At 39.6% G+C, this 15,736-nt stretch overlaps 1 protein-coding gene across 2 annotated transcripts in view; it reads right to left on the bottom strand.

The window, feature by feature from the left end:
• plagl2 (pleiomorphic adenoma gene-like 2) overlaps nucleotides 1-15,736 on the bottom strand; it is a 62,670-nt gene that overhangs the window by 23,433 nt on the left and 23,501 nt on the right. The gene's annotated exons all lie outside the window — the stretch shown is intronic.

Raw genomic sequence — 15,736 nt, 5'->3', positions numbered from 1 at the left:
GACAACTGACAGATGAAGCGAAGTACTTCCTGCTAAAGAATAAGTGGTTCAAACATAATTATAAATACCCACAAACAAAGTTTGGTGAAAGGCAATTTCGCTATAGTATGAAGTGGGAAGAGAAACATGATAAGATGGGATTAATCTAATATGATGTGTGTAGTTCTTTATAGATGTAGCCTCTTAATTTGGCAGTCAAAGTACACCAGATTGAAGGCTTTTGATATATAATTGACAAAAATTTCTGACCCCCCCACATGCACCACGACTAAATGACCTCGGTATTTCAAAAATCCTGCGTACGGCCCTGCCTGTATATGCATGATACAATAAATAACATACCCAGCTAACAATAACGAGGTGGTTGACATGAGCAGAAATAGCAGCTGGATATATAAAATGATAAAAACAACCTCAATTCCAAAATTTAATCTACAGAAAATCAAACGAAAAGCACTCTATACTCTCAACTCAGCAAGCGTTTAACCGAAGACAGCAAATAAATGCATTAAAGGTCTAGTGGTGAGATTGCAGATTGCAACCAAGTGAAACTTCTCCCATGTGCCGAGCATGTAGGAGAACTACGGTGGCCAATGCAAAAACACGAAAACATGTGTGGCCCTGCCTAGAGCGTGTATTTGGTGTGTTCATTCTGGATAAACAACATGGCAGAGTCTGCAGAAGAGGACCTGCTCTGTATGTAGATATAAATGGCACATTCTAAGGTAGCAAAAACAAAACGATTCTTTTTTCAGGTGAATAGAAACTAATGAAAACATAGTTATGCATGTTTTATACCATTTTTTGCCAATAGATGCCCCTAAATGCTACACACTGGACCTTAAACATTGAAAGAATGAAGGGGACAAACTTGTGGAACATGCCTCAGGGGGGAACTGCAAACGCTTCTTATCTTAACAGATAATCTACTGAGATTGTACAGTCACAGCCAGTAAGCATCAATCATCCATCTGCGCCACAACACAGGAACACATTAATGGTGTAACCACAGGCCGTGGTATCATTCATTAATCTTGTAAGACTGTCTCCAACACACTTGTTTGTACTGTGGGACACAAAAACATCAGCAGACCATACTACAAAGCACAGTGTGATGGTAGCAGAACAAGTAACACACATGGATGTTAGACATCCATTAACTAGCATTACTTGTTCAACAACTAATATATCCATCTGGTGTGTGTGTGTGTGTGTGTGTGTGTGTGTGTGTGTGTGTGTGCTGTGTTGAGCTGGTGAGGAGGATGCAGGGGTCAGCCAGGTTGTCGGGGGGTGACACTGAGTCCACGCTGCCTATTTGACACTGGGAATGTGTTTGTTAGTGAGACCGCAGGCCACACACTCTCAGACACACACATACACACAGATGCATGAACAAGTTCTTGCCTATACTTCCTACATGAATGCACAGGGCGGCAAATGTCAGTCCAATGAAACCTTTAAAAACATGCACACATGAAGCAGCAGACATCCTAACTAACGGGAAATATTCATGAGATGAGAGCTGTAGTTTTTAGATACTAATAAATGAACTGTTGCTTAACTTTGTTAAAATAACAAAGATGCCAACTTCTGACAATGGATGCTAAAGTGGATCCAATTTGTCTGAGAATATGAAACACAATTCATTTTTTCAGAAAGACAAAAAACAACTGCTCAATGAGAGACTAAACTGACTTAGAGAAGCTCGTGTGACAGAGCTAGCTAGCAAATATGACATTAAACTCTAAATGTCAGTCAACTCCGGCTAAGGGAAACCCCAACCCAGAGCCTTGAAAGGCACAGTTCAACCCAAAATATAGCCATATAACCCATATTTTTCTTATTACCTGCAGTGCTATTTATCAATCTAGATTGTCTTTGTGTGAGTTGCAGAGTGTTGGAGATATTGGCCATAGAGATGTCTGCCTTCTCTCCAATATAATGGAACTAGATGGCACTCAGCTTGTGGTACTCTATCTCTTGACAGAAACCATGACCCGGCTACTGAAGATAATCCACGGACCTTATTGTAAGCAGTTTCATGTAGGAACTATTTTCTTTTTTTCTAAACTACGTACATCCATCAACTGTATCACTATGCAGAATGAAGTGTGCATCTACTGCTAGCTCACCTCGCACCACTGAGCGAGCTAACGTTACAGCTCAGCCAAGGAGGTCGCCATTAATGTTCACATCCTGCGCTGTTACAAGCATGAGCCTCTCGTCCATGAATAGATGCACTCTTCCCTCTGCGTAGTGATACGGTTGGCGGGTTTAGTTTACGTGAATCTACTCACAACAAGGTATTATCTTCAGTAACTGGCTCACCACACAGAAGGAGGCGTGCACCTACGGCTAGCTTACCTAGCACTACTGAGCTTGGTAAAGTTACAGCTCAGCCAAGGAGCACAGCATTAATATTTACATCTCCCGCTGTCACAAACATGAGGCTCGTGCCTCATGAATGTTCACAGTTCCCTCTGAAACTAACGAAAACTGTCCAAACCAAAACTATCTGAGAACACTTCAGATCAGGCAGAAATATCACTACTGTGTGGTTTATTGTTGACATGAATGATAACTTTACCACCTCTGACAAAGTGAAGCTCACAGCCACTTCCCTCCACTTTTCAGGGGGAAGCATACGCAGTGTCAGAGCCCTCATATGTTAGCAGGAAACAGGGAAGCCAATCCTTTTAGCAGGGTTAGGGAGGCAGGACTCATAGTAGAGAACCAAATCTGTTAACGCTTTATGTACCAAATACACTGACTAGACACTGATGGACAACTGTGTTTTTGATAGGGACAGTTCAGGAGTCACTGGATATAGGTAAGGATATGCTCCTACTGTCCCTACCCAATTCTATGCCCTTGGTGAACTGTCCCTTTAAGCATGAATGGATTACTAAATGGGCCCACTGGGCACAAGCCCAGGGGCTCAAAATGTCAGAGGGCCCCTTTGGCCTTCACTTGCAAAATTTCACTCAAATTAACATGTACAACCCAGGAAGAGACTCAAAATATCCACAAAGAGGCACAAAAAGACCACAAGGAGACACAAAGGAACTGAAATGAGACAAAAAATAACCAAAAAAGACAAAAAAATTCTCCCAAAGAGACATTAAATGACAAAGAGATGCAAAAACACCATAAAGTCTGTGTGCCTTGCTCCTGTGTAGGAGAGGTGGTGGGGCCTTTTGAATATCTGTGCCCAGGGACCCACTGTCTCACAATCTGTCCATGCTTTTAAGCCTAGACACTGTTTCCACAAATATGTCTGACTTTATCCTCTTTTGAAAAATGGAAAATTTTACTGCAGCATCAGTCTAGTGAGGATAATTCCATTTTCACTTTGAAATTAAGAGAGGATAAACTCTTCAGAGAGGAAACAGCGACTGACAGCTCCAAACCGCACTGATTCCTACCATTGACAATTAGCCCATAATACATTAAATAAATACTAAAGATGCACAACTACCTTAAAGTAAACACACCAACTCCTTTTAGCTTATCCGACTCATTCTTCCCTTTTATCTCGCATTTGTTTTGACCTCCTCCTCCGTTGCTTCCTCTCATCATCTTCCTCCTCCCTGCCAGTGTTTCTGCTCCTCCTTCATCTCTTCAACCCTTCATCCCTCACTCCTTTACTTCTGTGTGTCCTGCATGCCAATTCAAACACCCTGAAATCAGCCTGCGCTCATTAGGAGCCTCATCTTCTCCTCTTTTCTCTAGTCGTTTCCTTTCCTTCGTCTCCTGCTGTGGTCACCACAGACCGTTTGGGAGGCACCTATCAAAATAAGCAGTCTAGCTTCAAGTCTTCCAGCGTGTGTATATGTGCATGTAAAAGCTGGCACAGCCTTTGAGACATCACAAACACAAACCACATCAGAGTGTAATGTCATGTTAGTAGAGACGCTAAATTGTATCATCATCATTATCATCATTGCCACAACTGTCTTTATTATCAGATATCAGCCTCACTTCTCACTCTATTTCTCTCTGTCGGTCTCACTTCAAGTGCAGGCTGGTACCATCGAGAGACATCTGGGTAACACACATCCTTGCTTTAACGATGATTGGGGTTTGGTGGAGACTAATTAGAAAATTAACCGGCTCCACAAACAAAGACAAACAGGGCATCTCTTTCTCTCTTTCTGCACTAATTTGCAAAGAAAACAGTTGGGGGTGGTTGTATTTAGAAAAATCTCTCTCAGCGACCTCCTCTCATCATTAACATGTTGGCTTAGGCATTCTCTGAAAAATGATAGGATGACGGATGCGTGTGCAAGTGTGAGTCAAAGCAGTCCTAAAAGATAAACACTTCAGTGTTAGCACTCTAAATCTTGTATAATCATACACTAAATTTTCAGCTAAATTAAAAAAAATGCAATATTTTTGCAATTTTTGTAGAAATGCTTCCATTTTCTATCGTGACATACAGTGTGCATTTATCTTTTTTTACAGAAACCTTCACAAATTTAAAACAAGTTTTTCCTCACATAAGAAGAATATAAATAAAGTGATCTCCACAAGACAGAGTCCAGCTGCAACGCTGATCGCAGCCGCTCTAGAAAATGAATGCAGCCCCCATTGCCCAGTAAATTGTCCATCCCAGCTCCCTTACAGTCAAGATGACGGCAAAGACAACAAAAATTGGACCAGTTCGTCTTGTATCACGCCTTTCTGGAACATTATATATCGGGTATGGAATCAGTCTTCAAATGCTCTGGTTAACTATGAGACCAAACTTTTCAATGTGGGTGAGTTTTTCAGTCACAACCACAGCCAAAAATGACTAGGTAAGGCTTGTTTTTAGCCAAGCCGACTGCCAGAAATGCTTTTTGCTCTATGCTTTTGCTACCTGATTTTATTGCTCACTTGTGCCCCTCACCAGCTGGTTAAGAGAAGTGAGGAGTCAGCAGTAAATGATGGTATAAAACAGTCAATAAACCAGATTTCACAAGATGTAGTTGAGCATACAGTCATATATGTGCACACAAAATATTAGGCTGATTGATCCAGTAGTTTGTGAGATTGGCTGCAGACAGACAGATAAACACATGCAAACACAGAACCAAAGGTACAGTCCCCTCCAGGCTTAGGCAGAGCAGATTTAAATCTTTTTTTTTTTTCCCACATTTTCTAATCATCTGTATCACAGGTTAAGTTTAAGACACACATCACATCATATGTTTCAGTCTATGTGTGTTATTATCTTTTTAAGGGTGGACATTAATGGGAAGATATTTTACTTTAAGCCTAAGTAGTAATACCACAAAAATGTAAAAGTCTTAAATAGGCTGGTATTATTAGCAGCATTTGAGTTTGTTGTAGCAGGTAGAGGTAGAGCTCATTTTAATCTTAATCTTACTATTAAATAAACTACATAACACTGTTAACACTGTGCTACGTTACAGAGAAATACAAAACCGTACTAATGAACCTTCATTAACATAGGCCTATATGTTATCTACAAATGCACGTCACACTCTGAGCGAGCCGCCTGTTAATGACGCTGTCGGCAAAGCAGTAATGATTGTGCTAAGTGGCTAATGGGCATGTAGCTACTTAAATGTTTCAGATGATACGTCATGTTTGCAGAGTTTATATATCACCATTTGTCCTTCAACTTCTCAAAATGATCTGACATGTTAATAGCCTGTGTAATAACTGCAGATGAAAGCCCTGTAAATTAGGGGCCGTACACATGCCGCATCTTTAACTTGATCCAGTCATATAGGTTTTCATTTGTTTTGACAAGGCACAGCTCCTAATAGAGTTTCATGGGGTTTTTTTTGTTGTTGTTGTTGTTTTCTGTGTCTAAGCGACCAATGAAATCTTGCCTACTAATGACATTTGCTCAACTATTAGGGGACAGCCCTACTGATCATATATAAGAATAAGAATAAGAATAACTTTATTCATCCCCAAGGGGAAATTCAATTATCTGTCAGCTCAACTATTATATGTCAAATAATTATAAAGCCATGTTTACTATTTATCATTTGAATCTGTAAATAATTAGTATAACTGTCAGATAATTGCAGAGGAGTAAAAGTACAGTGTTTCTCCCTGTAATGTTGTGTAGTATAAAATAGAAATACTCAAGTACCTCAAAATTGTACTTAGGTAAGTGGAGTACTTTAGAAAATCTATAGGCCATCAGCATTTCCATGTACACAACAGAGGATATTTATGATGTTTACATTTACACTAGTTAAATCACACTTCATTCTCTTTATTGGTAAGCAGTTAAAAAAATCTGCCAAGTCAGACCATTAGCAGGATGTACTGTTTGCCTGCCAGAGCTTTATCAAAATGTTGATACTAAACACATGGGCAGCATGACTGAGTGTGAGGCATGTGTGTGCATGTGGGGTTTTTTGTGTGTGTGCGTGAAGGAGTCAGTGTGTGTATCTGTGTGTGTGTGAGTGTGTGTGTGTGCAGAGGTGATTCTGGGGAAAGCCCTTCTGGCAGGGAGTCCTGGCTGTGACACGGAGCTGCACAGCAGCCGGAGATGTGGGCACAGTGCCAGTGGGCGTCACGCCAATCCCCCTCCCCCCCCCCCCCCCCAACCCCCTCGCTCTCTTCCTCTATCCGACATGTTTAAAGAGCAGAGCTTTTGCGGACACAACAAACATGCACACTTTTACAGTCACTGGCCTCCTCACTTGCAAACATTCATTAACATACGATATTTACTGTTCAGTTTGCAATATTGTGTCAGAAGTCACAATACATGTTCTTAAGAAAATATATTTCATCTATTAACCAGACAACTGATAAGAACAAAAAAATAAGTTTGACACCTAAATACTATTATACATTAGTATGTTATATATAGTATAATGATATTACCACCTTATTAAGTTGATACAGGTAATGTGCTAGCTAACAGAGGCTTATTTACATATGAAGCAGACACAGAGCAACATTAGCATTCATTTTGAGTCAAGTTTGTTTCCCCCTGATGAATCTACATCCAACATTCGCTCTCTTTTAGCTCTGTATTTGGTCTCTACCAACTCCTGAAGGAAATATTTGGCCCTTTAGCTGCTAAATGCTCCACTTTGGTGGGTTTACCAGAACAATTACTGGAAACAGCTGCCTGCTGCTGTTGAAAATTACGCTGATGAGAGCTGCGAGACTGAATCCTAACAGTAAAGATGTGGGCTATAGAACCAAAACAACAAGCTCAAAAACGCTAACACTCTTTATAGATCTGAGGGGAAATGCAGAGTGATAATCATCTGTGGGTTCATTATTTCACATTTCACATAGTCATTTGATTCACTGTTCATATATAAAATATATTTTGTTATTCAAGGATTTTCCAAGAATTCATGTGCATAAATCCCATTATCTTGACACTACAGTGGAGTTATTCCCCACTTTCCAAAATAAAGATGCAGGTCAAACTGCAGTGTTCTCAAGTTAAATCAACTCACTCTACTGGCTGTGTTTTCATTTAGTTTTAAGTATTTTTGTCTGGTAATCAGTAATCTATCTAGGTTAATGCACCTTTTATCCCCAGTTAATTGCAACTGTACTAGCTGCACTTTTTTGGTGGTACTAAACCGTATGTACATTTGTAGTCTGGTTTCAGACTTCTAATTGCTACCCATATCTGATTTTTATACGGAGATTACTGTGGAATAGACAATAAAGATAGATTTTATAGTTGTATCTTTAATCGTGTGTGTGCATGTGTTTGTCTGCAGCTAATGTCACAAACAACTGGACCAATCAGCCTAATATTTTGTGTGCAAATGTATAGCAAGACAACTTGTTCAATTCATATGTTGTATGTTTTGCCGAATACTCATTATTTTATCCACGTGGTTCTGATCTTAGAAGGATCTCATCAACAATGTACATTTTTTTCATTTACTGTTTGTGGTTTATTAAAATGATTTCATTTTCTTTGTGCATAAGAGATGGTTATGTTGTGATTATGGATGGAGGAACAAAAGATGAATATCATTTCTTTCTGTGTGTGGTTTACCTTTATGTAAATCTGACAGTGAAAGTAATATCAAAAGTAATATCTCAGCCAAGAAGGTTATATTTTTGGTTCAGTTTGTTAGTTTGTTTGCAGGTTTACTGAAAAAACACTGGCCCAGTTTTCATGAAATTTGGTGAAAGGGTGTAGCTTGGGCCAAGAAGGAACCCATCCATTAAACTGTGTGAAGTGGTTCTGAATCAAGTGGCGGATACATATTTTTTTCACCCTTTTGTTAACATTGAGAGATAGCATATAGAGGTCTGCGTTCTCCAAGTGTCCTTCTAGCTATGACTGCCGTTGTGACTGCTACACAAGAATGACCAGGTTGCTTATTCAGATTTACACAATGTCTGAAAAGGTCTTTGGATTTACACTGCAATTGTCTTATTTTTTGAAGCCATTAGACTGCTGAATGCAAACAAAATGTCCATTACGACTAATGTCTGGTATATGCTGAAAAACAGTGTCACAGAAATGCGTGAAATGGACACAACCTCTTAACAGTGCATCACATGATGGTGGGCACAAAATTTGTGGAGCTGGAAAGCATTGCTTGGGAGAAGGGCGTCTGGAATACTGAAATTAAAAATGGGTGGATGGATGGACCTCTTTAAAGTTCTTTGCTTAGTTATGTAAGGTCTGTAAAGTCACTTAACTATGTTGGGTTTGTTTTTCACACTGAAGAGGAACAGCAGTCTCCTGGCAACATATCCTCACACAACGGTTCATATGATATCCTACGAATAAGCGCCCCATGAATGACTTTACATCCTTGATGTAAAGTTGCGTAATTAACATAAAATTACGAAGGCTAGGTTTAGGTAAGCAAAGTCACTGTAGTTAGGTTTAGAAAAAGAAAGATGGCAACAACATACCTTAAAATAACTTTAAGTTTACTCAAACACCAGTCTCCTGGGGGATAGTCCTGTGTTTTATGACCCATCCCTCCATAGATTGTGCCAGTAAACCCGGAACTCCATTAGCGCTTTTAGCACTTCCGGTTCTCTCGTCTAAAAGTCAATACGTTTTTTTGAATGGGATTTTGGTAAAATGCCTCAAATAAGGTCTGTGGTTAACAAAAGCTTAAGCGAGTTTCAGGTTTTGTTCTACGACATAAAACACGTCAGTAAATACCCTACTTGTGAATTTTGAAGCTTTTACGTGTCGTAAAAAAGGCGGTTGCTAACAAGTTGCTCAATACGACTACAAACCCTGTCGGGGACATTAAACGTCATCACCCCCGAACAGGCGAGAGTGCTGGCAGTCCGCCATTACAGCTTCTTATTTAGCTTAAACAGTCCGATTTCCCCATTATACAATGTTTTTAAAATAAAGCGGCCGAAATCAGTTGAAAGCTTAGTGGCGGTGACGTCAAGAGTCATGCGACCGTGGAGTAGTCATGTAGTCCGTTAAAGCCTAACGTTAGCTTTTTACTTCTGGCGATCGCATTTAAGCTTCAAATGCGGTATGAAAGGTGTTCATATGTGAAGATTATCTCGCTGAACAAAACCTGTAAGTATCATAAACTTGTGTTAGCCACAGAGCTTATTTTCTGACATAATCCAAAAGGCAATGCAAAAATCACATTCATTTTCTCTTCCGGGAACCAGTGCGATGCTAAACTTCCGGGTTTTGACGTCAGCCCTGGCACACTCTATTCAGTACCATTTTTAACTCCTGTCAGTGGATCAGTCACATGATCACGGCCTTCCAAAATACCTGAGTTATGTATGAATTACTGGCTCATAATTACATAGGATATGTACGAGTTTTGATGTTTTACTATTAATAAGAAAACATGCGAACAGTGCATGAGAACAGCCTGTGCCTGGTTGAAAGATCGTGTTTATTTGACCCATTCACCACCACTTCCACACACCCTATGTGGACTTTCTCTCATTTTTCACCTAATTCATATGTCAACCACAACAAAAGGTCCTCATCGACTTTGCATTTTCATTGGTTTTGTACTGTCAGTGTGTAATTTTATCACCATCATATAATGCGTTGTTAAGGCTTTGTGTCCACTTAACGTATTTCTATGAGACTTGGCTGTGTGCTACTCACTGAGTGTTTTACATCTATTTAAACAATTAATCGACCAATATGCGCGCGCGCACACGCACACACACACACACACACACACACACACAGTGATTATTTAGTTGTTCTGATTGAAACACATGCAGCCTGTGGTCTGAGCCAGTCCATCCAGCCGCTGGGACTCTGACACTTTTGTTTCCCTAGGCTGCCACTGGCTCTCTCTGATTCAGATGGGGTCAGCAACAAACAATCTCTAAGTTTGGCAACGTCAGCTCAGCTTAAAACAACAGGCATTGTTAAACGGGCTTTTGTTTACAGAAATCTACAGGTTTCAATAGATCCCACTGCCTTTTCCACATTTTTTCTTTCCTTACCCCTCTAAATTGTACCGCTAATTTTCCTCTGTTTTGTTTCTTGTTTGCCGAATGCCCCCACACCCAACCCCACTCCCTCTTTATCCGTTCTCCATGTGTATTTTTAAACAATGTTCAGGGTGATGGAAGGGAAAAGGAGGAAAGTAGTGTGTGTGTGTGGGTTTGCAGGAAGGGGGGGTTAAAGGTAGAGACTTGTAAAAATAACATTCTTGCATAAACAGGGCCTTGAAAAATGGGCAGTGGGCAGCTTGCATTCCTTGAATTTTTTTGAAACTTGATCACGTTCTGAGAATCGGAGGCTGCAGGCACCGTCAGGCAGATGACAGCCGTGTGACAAGCAAGCAGAAGGGAAGGAGAGAGAACATAACAACATAACAAAAATGAGGTGAAAAGAGAAGAGAAAGCAACCAGCTGACAGGAACAGAGCGAAAGAGAAAAAGACTGAGAACGGCAGATAACACAGATGTTCAAAACAACAGCCACTGATGTACATGTGGGGGTATTTCAGTTCAGAACAGCAGTGTGACTGTTTGTGCATCAGAGAGAAAAATTAACAAGAGAAACTTACAGTGTACTGCAAAAAAAATGACTTTAGACATCGGGGCCTGACTCAGTCATATTCAGACAAGCTTCACCCATGTCAGCTTAACCCATTCTTGCTCTGTAATTGCATGGAGCAAGTCTCCTCTCTCTAGTGTCAGAGCTCACAGATGAGTCTTTGTACTGAGGCAGAACAGAAACTATTGGGTAACAGATCAGAGGTGGGCCGCTCAGTCTGGGACACAGGGGAGGGGGAAGCTACAAAACTACAGTATGACCTACAGTAGGTGTACAATACAAACTGGTGAAGCAATTGCAATGTAAACCCCAATTCGCTCACTCAACTTAAAAATTTCTTGTAAACAGCTTGCACTCAAAACTTTTAGTTAAGTACAATACGGTTACATAAAAGTTACACCAGACACAAAATAAATGTGACCCCTGTCTGACAGGGATTTTGTATCAGTTTAACATAACTTTTTTGTTGTTTGAGCATTTTCTTCTTCGTCATATGAACATTAAAACATTGAGCACATACTTTTACAGCTATTGTTTAATTTCACAAAACTGTAAAAATATATGTTAAGCGAACAATGATAGTGTTGTTAACTGGCCTGAAACTAATTAGGCAAAATCAGCTTTATACATTTTATTCAAATTAATTCAAAGCTCAAAAATTGTTGAGGTAACACAAAAAAAAAAAGTCAAGCTCACAAGGGGTGAGTTTTTGTGTCAAGTCAACATAAAGTTTTTATTTTATTTTGACAACCTGGGCCATCTGTGTCGGCTTTACATTAAAATGTTGTGTCATGGATGGATTGGAGTTGACAGCATGTGCACGGCTGCAACTAATGATTATTTTCATTAACATTAATATGTCAGCTATTTTCTTGATTAAATGTTTCTTCTATAAAATGTGAGCATACTATATATATTATTTAATATATAAATACAATAATACTGTACTGTGCACAGCTGAGGGTTGCAAATAAATTAAAAAATAAATCTAATTTGCTTGTTTTGTTTGACCAACAGTTGACACCAAAATATATTAAGTTCAATATTATATAGAAAATGACCAGTGTTGGTGAGTAAAGCATTACTGGTAATGCGGTACAGTAATACAATATTTCCCCCGGTAACAAGTAGTATAACAAATTACTAATAAAATTTCAGTATTACTATTACAGTTACCCCAGAGCCGAATACCTCACTACAACCTTACCTTTATTGTTAACACCCTCCTGATTCAGACTGATCTCATGCACTGTTCATACATTTTCCTACAAAAAGTAATGCACAAAAATTCATATATTCATATATGTAATCATGAGCCAGAAATATGTGCATAACCCACAAATTTTGTACGTATGTGGTCATTAAAAAGGAAGGGTCCCAAGCAGTCAATTAAGAAGGTAGGTGGTGGATCAGTCACAAAATTTGGGACTTTATAAGTAATGTGGTGTACACGAGGATGCAATGGGGCGGCAAAATGTTAAAATGGGGTTCAGACATTGATCAAAAGCATACATATTTTTTATGACCAAATATAACGCTCAGTTGAGGGGCTTTGTGGCCAGTAGCAGACACACACACAAGCCTGTGAAGACGCAACTACGTGCTTGAACACTTTGATGTCGACCTGGCAATAATGTAGCTTGTCACGCATTGTCGCCCATAGTGTGAACACAGCATAAGACTCTTTCCACTGCAAAAACCACGACCTCAAGCCTCCTGAAACCCCTACTAACAATGACAGCACAACAATGTGAAGCTCTCAGAAATAAATCTCACCAAATGTGAGCCCTCAGCAGCCGCGGAGGATGGTTGTAGCCCTGCACTTGCTAAACAACCAAAACTGAATTTCAATCTTAGACAGCTGCAGGCTACAAATGACAAAGAACTAATGAAGGTTGTGGCTGGATATGTGGTGGATGAAATGTTGCCTTCCTCCTCTACAGACTCTCTGTCTTTCAGACAGATCCTTGAGAAAACACTGGTCACAGGCAACTGACGACCCCCAGGTAAAAAATCATTTGCAAGCTATCTAGCCTTAGCTGCTCTTACCAGAGACAACCCTGACGATCACAAAGAGGTGCATATGAGATGTCTGAATTTTGAGGAGTGTTTTATGGAGTGTAACGGAGAAGTCATATCATGAGCACTGTAATGAATTACTGTTGGCAGTAAGTTTGCCAATTGTAAGCACTTTCCTTGAGCAGTTATTGGTGAAATTCACGCTAAATCAATTGATTTATTGTGATTTAACAAAAAACATAAAAACTCTGCTTACACCCAACAATACCACATGCTATTTTTTTTAATCAAAGCTCACAGCAACACATTGCATATACTCCAACATCATTGCCTCACATATTGATTTATCTATCAAATTTCACATGTTCGGTCAAATTCTTAATGACCAAATAATCGACCGTTGATTAATCGTTATTATCCCTACTTGGCAAGGAGTAATAAGTAAAGAAATATTACTTTTTTAAAAGAGTAACAAGTTATAATTAGGTCTTGTAAATACAATTTTTTGAGTAATGAACTCAACACTGTACATGTCAAAGTAAAGCAGCAAATCCTCACAGATGCACCTTGACACTCACCTCATCACATCCAATACACATTAAATCCACTCTCTATGTCAGTGCCTTTTTGAGGACATATATAGCAAATGGCACCGGTTTTTAATTAATAATATTCTTTTTTATCATTAATCTTTGAACACAGGTTATTTCCATGGTGGCAATCTGAATCACTTGCAAGGGCTACTCTCTACGGGCCCCTCCACCCCAGGGCCCCACTGCAATCACTGCCTGCACTGTCTACATTTACGCTCCTGTCTACAACTCGTTAATAGATACTACTACTACTACTACTACTATTCTGATACTTCAACTGTGTAGCTTTGGATAGAAATTCTGGAGTGTTTTCTCAAATTTAAAATCACACTGTCTGAAAGTCATCGGGACCTTTTTTCCCAAAAGGTCACATGAGGCCAGTGCTGCTGTGGCACCAAATACTGCAGCCTGTTGACACTTAAACAACAGGTTGAATAAAGAAGAGACATTCAAATCAAACTTAGCTGCTTGGTACAGTGTAAAGTAACAACTGGTGAACAACCTGACCATAGAAGACCAGTACAACCAGTGAGGTTGCACCACAATAAGCAAACCTGAAGAATGATACGACTCAAGCAGAAGAAAAAGGGCCAGTTTGCAAAACAGTACTCGTATCAACCTGTATACCTCTGGACATAGTGTTAGATGTCAGCTGAGATGAAACAAGGATCATGCCATGATTTTTCTTTCTATTTCCAGTTAGCATTTTTTTTAGAGATTACACAAAAAAGTGCATATAGAATAGAAACATGGTGTCAGCGAACCTTTAAAAAACTCGAGGTTTATTTGGTTGCACATGCGTCCAAACACCAGTCTCCTGGGAGAAAGTCCTGTGTTTTGTGACCCATCCACCACCCCAGCCTCTCTCCTTACATGGTCTACTTCCTTTTATACGCTCATCAGTACATCGGTAATGTGACTGCAGCCCTCCAGATTACATGGGCTATACACCAACTACTGGCTCATGATTACATGGGTTATATAGTATATATATATATAAGTGTGGTGCATTTCTTTTCGCAGGTATATGTAAGAACAGTGCATTACAGCATGTTAAAGTGAGCTGAGATTATTTCAACCAATTTTTCTTACTGGTCATTTGAACTACAAATTATGCATGAAGATTTTTTCAGACTTGTTTACATAGTGGATCCTTCAGTTACAACAGGCCCCCAAGTGGTGTTACCCTGATACTATATAAAATATCTCCCATTTTTCAAAGTGATTATTATGAAAAGGTCTCAGCAGGTGCTATTTTGCCGCCTCGACGGTCTGTGTAAAAGGTACGATTGCAGAATGGGGGAACAGAGTTGTCTCACATTTAAGGGGACATCGCAGGTAGTAACAGCGCCGAAATGAGGTCTGTGTAAGCGAGACAGCTGGCAGGATGGGATCATAGTCGGCACGGGTGTGACATTTTGACAGCATGCAACCCACTGTGGGAGATTTCTAAAATAGCTGATTGCAGCTAGCAGCTAACTCAAAGAGGAAGAATATGAAAATGTGGTTCGGGAGCTCCTTACTGTCCGAGCAGAGGAACGAGATCAGCCATCATATAACAGAGACAGTAAATTATTGTTATATTGTTTATAAAGTGCAGCCAACGGGTATGTTATATGTCACACTAGAGGCTGACGCTGTTATGTTAAATGTCATGCCTGTCACACCTCTTTTGATTCCATGATACTGACATGAGGTCTAAAATCAGGAGAGAAATGATGCTGTCGTTGTTTGGTTCTGTGGAAAAATACAAAGGCTGTAAAGAAGGGACTTTGTAGCTGAAATATTTGTATAAAAATGTTTTTTAGCTAATTGGTAATATAATAATAACATATAATAAAGAATCGACTTGTGGAACCATCATACCACTCTCAAACTGGAGTGTCAAATCCACACTTTTGGGACAATATTTTTTTGAAAATGATAACTCCATCACGAATTCACAGTGACACACTTTGTATTCTAAAATATTATCAGTCTGACCTACACTGTTCTTCAGATTAATATGAAGGTCCATTGCAAGCTAAAAGAAAAGTGTAACATCTACTGTACAGAGAAAGAAAGAAGAGATAAAGAAAGACAGAAAGACGGGTTTTGTTGGGAGGGAGTAAAGAAAGAATTGACAGGGAGTCTGCAGAAAGAGT

Source organism: Epinephelus moara, chromosome 16 (assembly GCF_006386435.1).
Source record: "Epinephelus moara isolate mb chromosome 16, YSFRI_EMoa_1.0, whole genome shotgun sequence".
In the NCBI taxonomy this organism is placed as follows: domain Eukaryota; kingdom Metazoa; phylum Chordata; class Actinopteri; order Perciformes; family Serranidae; genus Epinephelus; species Epinephelus moara.
This window is presented reverse-complemented; position numbering and strand designations above follow the sequence as displayed.